This window comes from Chenopodium quinoa, unplaced genomic scaffold (assembly GCF_001683475.1).
Source record: "Chenopodium quinoa cultivar QQ74 unplaced genomic scaffold, ASM168347v1, whole genome shotgun sequence".
Classification (NCBI taxonomy): Eukaryota; Viridiplantae; Streptophyta; class Magnoliopsida; order Caryophyllales; family Amaranthaceae; genus Chenopodium; species Chenopodium quinoa.
Window position 1 is genome coordinate 70,364 of NW_018745014.1, and position 9,070 is coordinate 79,433.

Here is a 9,070-nt window from a genome sequence, read left to right on the forward strand (position 1 = left end):
CGACTGTATCTGTGTCTATGCAGAACTTGATGGCCAGAACAAAAAAGACTGCTATGATATCAAACTCAGACGGCTCCTCCCAAAGGGTGCTCCTTAGTGAAACATCTGACCAGGCGCCAGATGTAGAACGAGGCGACTGTCAAGCCGACAGTTCTTAGAGAGGGACCAAGGTGTTCCCTTCCCATCTTACCGTGGACATGTCTAATTTTCCTTCTGCTCCTTCTAAGGGAGAGGAGGCGGGCCCCTCTAGGAGAGGGGAGGAGTCGTCCTCTTCGGACTCGTCAGGGGACGAGTCCGAATCCAGCTCTTCTGGCCACAGTTCTCCTGGCTCAGAAGAAAAACATAGCCGCCTACAAGAGGCGAGACGTTCTCATGCAGTTGAGAAGGGGGATAATTGGGCAGAGCCGTCCGCCTCTTACAGAGAGGAAAACGCCCCCTACTACTGCAGGGTACCCCGGGGCCGGATTGCAACCATGCGAGACAACGTGGCGAGCTTTATTGCTAACCACAAAATGGGCCCGGAATTTTTACTGTTCGTGCCGGATCCAGAAGACACTGTCGTCTGGCCGGCTGGTACCAGCTATGGTGACGGCTGCTTTGGCTGCTATGTGGCGGCCATCAAAGCTGGACTGCGCTTCCCATTACATCCGGCTGTTCAGCGGATTTTAGATGGGTATGATCTGGGGTTATGGCAGTTAGCCCCTAACTCTTGGGTAAACGTACTCGGCTATGTGGCCGGGTGCGAATTGAACGGGGTGGAGCCAAGCTTTGAGGCTTTCGCCCACATGAACTATCTCAGCCGGACCCCTAAGTCGGGAGGTACCGGCTGGTATCAATTAACAAGCCATAGGGGTTACCTCATGACGAGAGGTAAGGCAAACAAATGGAAGGATTGGCGGAACACCTTCCTTATTATCGAGGGTTCAGACACGGAGCTGAACAAACGCTTTAACAAGTGGAATAGGGATCCGCCTCTTCTCGCAGGCGGCCGCAGCATGCCGCCTGTTCCCCCAAAGGCTAAAAAAGAGATCCTAGACAAAGGACTCTTCAAAGTAGAGACTAGGGTGAACTCTACTTCAGGGGTACGAGAGCAAGTACCCCTAAACTGCGTCCCGAGCTTCAAGTGGCTCTATGACGAGTACTTTTTGGCCGCCTGTGGCCTCAGCAGTCGGTGCTCTAGAGGTAGCCGGCCTGACGAATACTCTGTTTTTTCACGCCTTGTTTACTTGGGATTTTTACTAACTTTGCTGCTTATTTCTTGCAGCTGACGCCATGAGTAAAATAACAGCATCTAAGACTGCGGCGGCCATGCTGCGGGTCTCGCTAATGAAGCAGTCGTATGCCGACTCCCCCAACAAGGAGGCACCCTTGGTAAGCTTTGAAAACTCTTCCCCTTTTAGTTGTCTTATGCATATACTAACTCTTTTTGTTTTCAGTCTGGCACTCCAAGGGCTTCTTCCTCGCAACAGCCGGACCCCAAAGCCCGGAGGACGACTGTTGCAAGCTCTCCTGGGTCTTCCAGGAAAACAGTGGCGGCGGAGAAGCAGCCGGCCACTTCTTCAAAAACCCAGGCGGGGCCGCCTAGATGTATGGACACTTGCTTGTAAAAACTCACCCTTGCTTCCTTCTTGATTAGGTCTAACTTGTGTTTTCCTTTCACTTAATGCAGCCGGCCCCCAGGGACTTGACTTGGTTGAGGTAGCCAAGTCAATGGTTAAAGTAGTTCCTCCATCTGACAGGGAGGCGGTCAGGGGTGCCGGCACCCTTGACCTTGATGGGATTTCAGGGGTCCTAGCTGAGGTATACTTAGCACATTTTTGAGCTTTTGAGTTCCAGGACGCCTGTTAACTCTTTTGATTGGAAACTGACGCCTGTTTTTCTTTGTACTTAGGCCCTGCTCCGAGTCAACAGCCTTCGCAAGCCGATTGATCGGAAAAACAAAGAGGTAAAGGCCGCAAAAGCTATGGCCGCCTCCAGCTGTGATAAGGCAATGTTTCAAATTGCCCAAAATGAAGTACTGACCATTGATCTTCTTTATTATCAGGCGCAGGCTACCGCCGCTGTTCGGGCTCAGCTAGAGGCGGCCCAAAAGAAGGTTGACGAGCTGGAGGGGACCGTCACCAACCTTAAAGCCGAGCTAAAACCTCTTCGCCAAAAAATGCACTCTTACGAAGCCATGGAGAAATCTTTGGCCAACGTAAAAGAACGCCTGGTGAACCAAGAGAAGAGTCTTACCCAAGAGCTCTCGGATAAGGCCGAGCAAGAGAAACAAGAGCTCGTCCGGGAGATGGTGGAAGACTCCGCTCAAATCCAACGCATGACCTGGGAACGACTGTTCCCCAGTGCCGACTTTGCCTCATGGGAAAGAACGTACCGCCAGTGTTCGGAAATATATAATCAACAGATCCTGGCGGCTGCTGAAGAAGAGGCGTTGGATGGTGCGTTGGAGGAGGAAGAGCCGGTTGTGGCGCTTGTGCCACTTGGGGGTAAGGCATCAAAAGATGGTGCAGCTAAGGCCGAGTCCAGCAAGAAGAGTGCTGACCAGGCGGCTGCTGCTGATACTGAACTGCCCCCTTCTTAAGCTTTAAGTATTTTTTCTTTTCACGGCCTGCGTGCCGTTTGCTTTGTAATTACCCGGCCAGGGGGCCGGGGTTTTGAATATTCTGCTGGTCTTTAATGGCCGGCTCATTTTTAATCAAATTTTTGTTTTGGTTCAAATTTGTCTAAGTATTTTTAATTTGTTCACTAGACCGACTGTTGTGTATGGCCGAACGTTAAAACAGGTACAAATAGTAAGTATGCCGCCTATGCCCCTGGACGACTGGTTGTCTGTTTCCAGGATAGATGATCAGTCGGCCATTTAATCAATCGGTATTCGAACTCTTTATTCAATTTGACCAAGTAAATAGAATTACCTAGTAGCCAAGGAATTAAGTAGGAAAACAAGCGGCGGGTACCGGTTGTTTCCCTTTATTGCCAATGTTGGCTTTTAACTCGTTATTTGTTAACCTAGCAAGAGTATTGGTTGAGAGCCTTTGTTTATTAAAAACAAGTGGACGACTCATACCTTTTAGGCTCCATACTAAGTTTGAGTGACTATTAAGTTAACATAGGAGTTACTTAGTCTTCGTCACAATCTTGATTGAGTAGTAGAGGTATCAGGCGGCGTAGGCCGGCTAGACCCCTTGATTCACCAATGTTTGTTGGCTATTAACTCAATAGGTTATCCAGTAGGAATAGGGGTTCGAGTGCCCTTGTTTGTTTAAAACAGGCGGACGACTCAAACTTTTTAGATTCCATACCAAATTTGAAGGAGTGACTATGAGTTAACTTTGGAGTTACTCAGTCGCCGTCACTTTTGTTTGAGAAGTAGAGGTACCAGGCGGCGTAGGCCGGCTAGATCCCTTGATTCGCCAATGTTTGTTGGCTATTAACTCAATAGGTACCCCCTGCATTTATCCCAAGTAATACAGGCGGTCATCTGACTCAGATGTCAACTGCTACCACTGGTTTGGTTAGTGATAGAGTTATCCTTGTCTCAAAAACGGCTACGTGGTTGCCCTTGGGGACAGTCGTATAGGTGCCGTGTAATTTGTTTATAGAACAATGTTCCACCCAAAAGGGAGCTGCTCTCTGCGACGAATTTCATCCGGAGGGATGCCGTCGGACGCCTGCTATGATGTTGGGACAGGTCGAATTAGTTTTGTAGATTTGATCAGGTGGCTTGGCGCCTGGTCTGATCATTCGGCCGGTGGCCTTGGTAAGTTCTTGGTGAACGTAGGTGCTAAGTAAAAGAAGGGTAGCCGCCTGTTAGTCACAGGATCGGCCAGGCCCTAATCTTTTTAGCTAAGTATTGTGAGTAAAATACTCGATGGAGAGTAGCCGACTGTAAAGGAACAGACGGCATGCCCCTCTGAAGATAAAGAGTGAAACTCAATGGAGAGTAGCCGACTGTAAAGGTACAGACGGCATGCCCCTCGTAATACAAAATTGAATAGTAAGTGCAAACTTTATTAAGTAGCTCTTTACTTTACATCATTCAGAAGAAATATTTTTTAAGGTTATCTACATTCCAGGTTCGAGGCAACGGTTGTCCGTCTGGTGTTTCCAGACGGTAGGTACCGTCCCTGACTTCCTCATAGATTCGGTAGGGTCCTTCCCAGTTGGGAGTTAGTTTGCCAGACTCATTAGCCCTACCGACTGCTTCCATCTTTCTAAGTACAAAGTCCCCTACTTTGAGTGGACGCCTGTGTACTTTTTTGTTGTATGATCTAGTCATTCTCAGGCGATAGATCTCATGGCGCAAAACATCATTGCCCCTCTTTTCAGGAAGTGAGTCTAATGCCAGGCGCATGGCTTCCCAGTTTGCCTCTTCGTCATATAGCATTACTCGAAGAGTCGGCTCGTAGTGTTCTATTGGAAGAACAGCTTCTGCACCATAAGTTAGGAGGAATGGAGTTTCTCCAGTCGCCCCTTTTTCAGTCGTCCTAATGGCCCAAAGAACATGTGGTAGTTCATCTGCCCATAGGCCGCCTGCTCGTTCAATCTTTTTCTTGAGACCGTCTGAGATGATTTTATTAAAGGCTTCTACCTGGCCGTTTGCTTGTGGACGGCCGACAGATGCAAAGTAATGTGCAATTCCTTGGTCTCCCAACCAGCTTTTGAGAACAGGCGTCTCAAATTGGGGACCATTATCAAAAACCATAGACATGGGAACCCCGAACCGAGTGATGACGTTTTTCCAAATGAATGAAATTATATCTTTCGTCTTGATTCCCTTTACAGCCTCCGCCTCTACCCATTTAGTGAAGTAGTCAACGGCAACAAGTATATACCTTCTGCCGCCTGTAGCAGGCGTATATGGACCCAGAATGTCCATGCCCCACTTAGCAAACGGTAGTGGGCTGTGAATGGTAGTGAGGTCAGTAGCCGGACGGTGAATTAATTTGCCAAACCTTTGGCACTTGTCACATTTTTTCACCATCTCCATTGCATCTGCTTCCAAAGTAGGCCAAAAGTAGCCCTGCCGCCTTGCCCTTTGAGCAAGCATCCTACCACCTATATGGGAAGCACAGAAACCAGAGTGAAGATCATCTAGTATCTCTCGTCCCTTTTCAGGAGTAACACACTTTAAGAAGGGTTGAAGGTGCCCCCTCTTGTGAAGTTCTCCCTGTATCATTTCAAAACAGGAGGCCCGTGTTTTCAGTGCTGCCGCCTGTTGAGGATCATCCGGCAGTGTACCGTTTGTCAGATATGCCCTGATTGAATTCATCCAGGTTGAGCTTCTGTCTAGGATTCCAATAAGGTTTTCCTCGATGCTTCTCTTCTCCATTACTTCCCAAAAAACAGTTCGAGGAGTATCGGAGGAGGCGGATGATGCTAATTTCGAAAGTGCATCTGCCTGGTTGTTTTCTGATCTCGGCACTTGGATCAGATGGAAATCCTCAAGGGAGCCGACTGCTTGTCGGACCGCCTGTAAATACTTGATCATGGCCGGATGTGTTGCTTCGTATTCGCCATTGTACTGACTCACTATCAATTGTGAATCAGAACAGGCGTCTATTTTTCTTGCCCCTGCCGCCTTGCACATGCGGATCCCGGCTAGTAAATCTTCATATTCTGCCTCATTGTTTGAAGCCTGAAAACTGAAGCGTAGAGCATACTCGAACCTGTCGCCCTCTGGAGATTGACATACGACGCCTGCTCCACAACCGTTTGAAGTAGAGCTTCCGTCCACATATACCTTCCAGACTTGGTCTGGAACTTGAGAGTCAGGAGGACGAGTCATCTCTACAATAAAGTCAGCAAAGGCTTGCCCCTTCACTGCTTTTCTAGGCTCGAAAGTAACTTCGAGACTCTGCATTTCTATGGCCCATTTGATCATTCGTCCGGACGACTCCATGGTGGTAAGGGGCCGCTTGATTGGTTGGTCGGTATACACAACGACTGCATGTGCCAAAAAGTAGGGCTTCAATTTTTTAACAGCCATGAAGAGTGCAAGACCAAATTTCTCCACTAGGGGATACCTCAACTCGGCATTTTTCAGTACGTGACTGACAAAGTAGACCGGGAGTTGACAGCCGTCCCTTTCAGCAAGGAGCACAGCGCTTAACGCATGATCAGAGACGGCCAGGTACATGTAGAGATTTTCTTTGGGCAAAGGGCTGACCAGCCTCGGCAAGGAATGCAAGTGAACCTTTAATTTCTGGAAGGCGGCCTCAGCATCCGGCCCCCATTCAAACCTTGCCTTTTTCTTAATTGCCTGGAAAAAGTATAGGCATTTGTCGCCTGATCGACTTAGAAATCTTCCCAAGGCCGCCAGACAACCTGTTAACTTCTGAACCTCTCGGACGGTACGAGGCGACTGCATGTCAATGACCGCCTGTACCTTCTCAGGGTTCGCCTCTATTCCTCTCTGGTTGATAAGGAATCCGAGAAATTTCCCAGACTCAACTCCAAATACACATTTCTTGGGATTGAGCATGACATGGTGCCGCCTGAGTGTGGCGAAAGTTTCTCGGAGGTCCGTCAGATGATCTTTCTGAAGTTTAGTCTTGACAATCATATCATCAATATATGCCTCGACGTTTCTCCCAATCTGATCAAAGAACACTGTGTTTATCATTCGTTGGAAGGTAGCCGGGGCATTCTTAAGACCAAACGGCATGACCGTGTAACAGTATAATCCCTGATCTGTGACGAAGGCCGTCTTCTCCTGATCCTTCTTCCATAAAGGAATTTTATGAAAACCAGAATAGGCGTCCATAAAACTCATCAAGGCATGGCCGGCTGTTGAGTCGACCAGGTTATCAATTTTAGGCAGAGGGTAACTGTCTTTGGGGCACGCCTTGTTCAAGTCTGTGTAGTCTACACACATTCACCAGGTGCCATTCGGCTTTTTAACAAGCACCACATTTGCAACCCAATCTGGGAAGTAACATTGCCGAATGAACCCTGCATCAAGTAATTTTTTGACTTCGGCGGCTGCCGCCTGACTTCTTTCTTCACCATGGTTCCGCTTCTTTTGCCGTACCGGCTTCTTTTTCGGATCCACAGCGAGTTTATGTACTGCCAGATCAGGACTAATGCCTGGCATTTCATGGACTTCAAATGCAAAGATGTCCTTGTATTCTTTCAACAGGTTGTGAAAGTCATCACCAAGGTTTCTCAGAGCAGTCGTCCCAACTTTGACTGTTCGGTCAGGACGAGAGTCGTCTAATATTAGGTCCGCATGCTCACCAGCCGGCTGAGGGCGGAACTCATCCGGCCGGTCCTCTGCCAATGATTGCTATTTTCTTGCTTTCCTTGCTGACTCTGTCTGGGACGCCTTTCTCTTTTTGTCGCCTGTTTCTTGAACAGGCGCACTCTCCTTGACGTTGTCAAGGTCTGTTTTTTCTCCACTTGACCCAGTGGCCATAACAGTGGGCTTGACATCCGAGAGATAGCACTCTCGGGCCATCCTCTGATCTCCCCTTAGGGAGCCGACTGTTCCATTATCCCTTTCAAACTTAAGCAGCATAAGTGATGGGATTATAACAGCCTTGGAATTATTCAGGGTTGGTCGACCCAGAATCATGTTGTAGGCCGAGAGTTCCTCTACTACTAGGAATCGGACTACCATGTGTCGTCCTTCCCCTTTTTCGCCCAGGCGAATGGGTAGATCTACTCGTCCCAGTGGGTGGACGACACCTCCTCCAAAACCTATTAAAGGGTGGGAGGCCGGATGTATGCAGTCCGTCTGATATTTCAGTTTTGACAGACATTTGCTGCTGATGAGATCTGAGGAGCTCCCGGTATCTATAAGAATTCGGCCAACTCTCTGGTTGGCCACTTTACATTCAATAACGAGAGGGTCGTCATGCGGCCCCCTTATTCCTCCTAGATCCTCTTCAGTGATGACAATCTCAGGAAATGTATATTTGGACGGCCGTTCTTGGTGAACGGAATTTACATCTAACCGCCTTATATTATCTTTGTTGCCCCTAATAGTGGGGCCGCCTCCTGAGAAGCCGCCTGCAATGGTGTAGACGACTGCATCATCTGTATCGGAACTGTCGGCCTGTTGATTCTTTTTGGCCGACTGCTTTTTTGAGGAAGTATTCCCTGTAGATTTCTTGACATAAGTGTCAAGATCACCTTGATCAGCCAAGCGGTCTAGGTACCGCATGAGACTGATGCAGTCATTAGTGTGATGACCAACGTCATCATGATAAGCACAGATTTTGTCTTGGTTCCGGTTGCTCGCAGAACCCTTCATGGGGAGCGGCTTCTCAATTGAGAGCCGTCCCTTTATTTCTTTTAGGATAAACTGGTTATCCTTGTTAAACACATACTTTGGGGAGTATGGTTTGAATTCTTTTTTCTTTTTCTGGGCCGGCTGTTTAGAGGAATCAGCCGCCCAGACCTCTTTTCTTTTTTCATCTTTGTTGGACGACTGTTTCTGTCGTCCCTCTCTTTTGTCGAACCTCTTCCCGTCCGACTGTTTCATCGTACACAGATCAGTCGCCTGTATATAGGCTTCTGCTTCAATCAAGGCCTCTTGAAGAGTCGCCACCCTTTTTCGAACTAAATCAAATTTGAAGGTAGACCCGTCTTTGAGACCTCTAAAAAAGTCAGTATAAGCTACCTCATCCGGTAACCCCTGAATCTGTATTCTCATCAGGTTGAACCGCCTGATGTAAGAACGAAGCCCCTCCTTCTCGCCCTGCTGAATTGTTCCCAAATCAAGGGTCGTTTTCTTCGCAGGGATGTTCATAGCAAAGTTTGAGGCAAATAAGTAAGCAAGCGTCCTGAAGTTGTTTACACAACCAGTCGGCAGGTTGCCGAACCATTGCTGTGCAATTCCCTTGAGAGTCGCTGGGAAACACTTGCACCAAGTGGGATCATCTAACCCTTGAAGGTACATCAGGTTGGTGAATGCCATCAGATGGTCTTCTGGGTTAGTAGTGCCGTCATAGGCGCCTACTAGAACATTTTTTACTTTGGCCGGCTGAGCGGCTTCAGTAATTTCCTTGGAGAAGGCCGACGGCTGTTCACCAAGTCTAAGCAGCCGTAGCTGCCAGTCCATAGG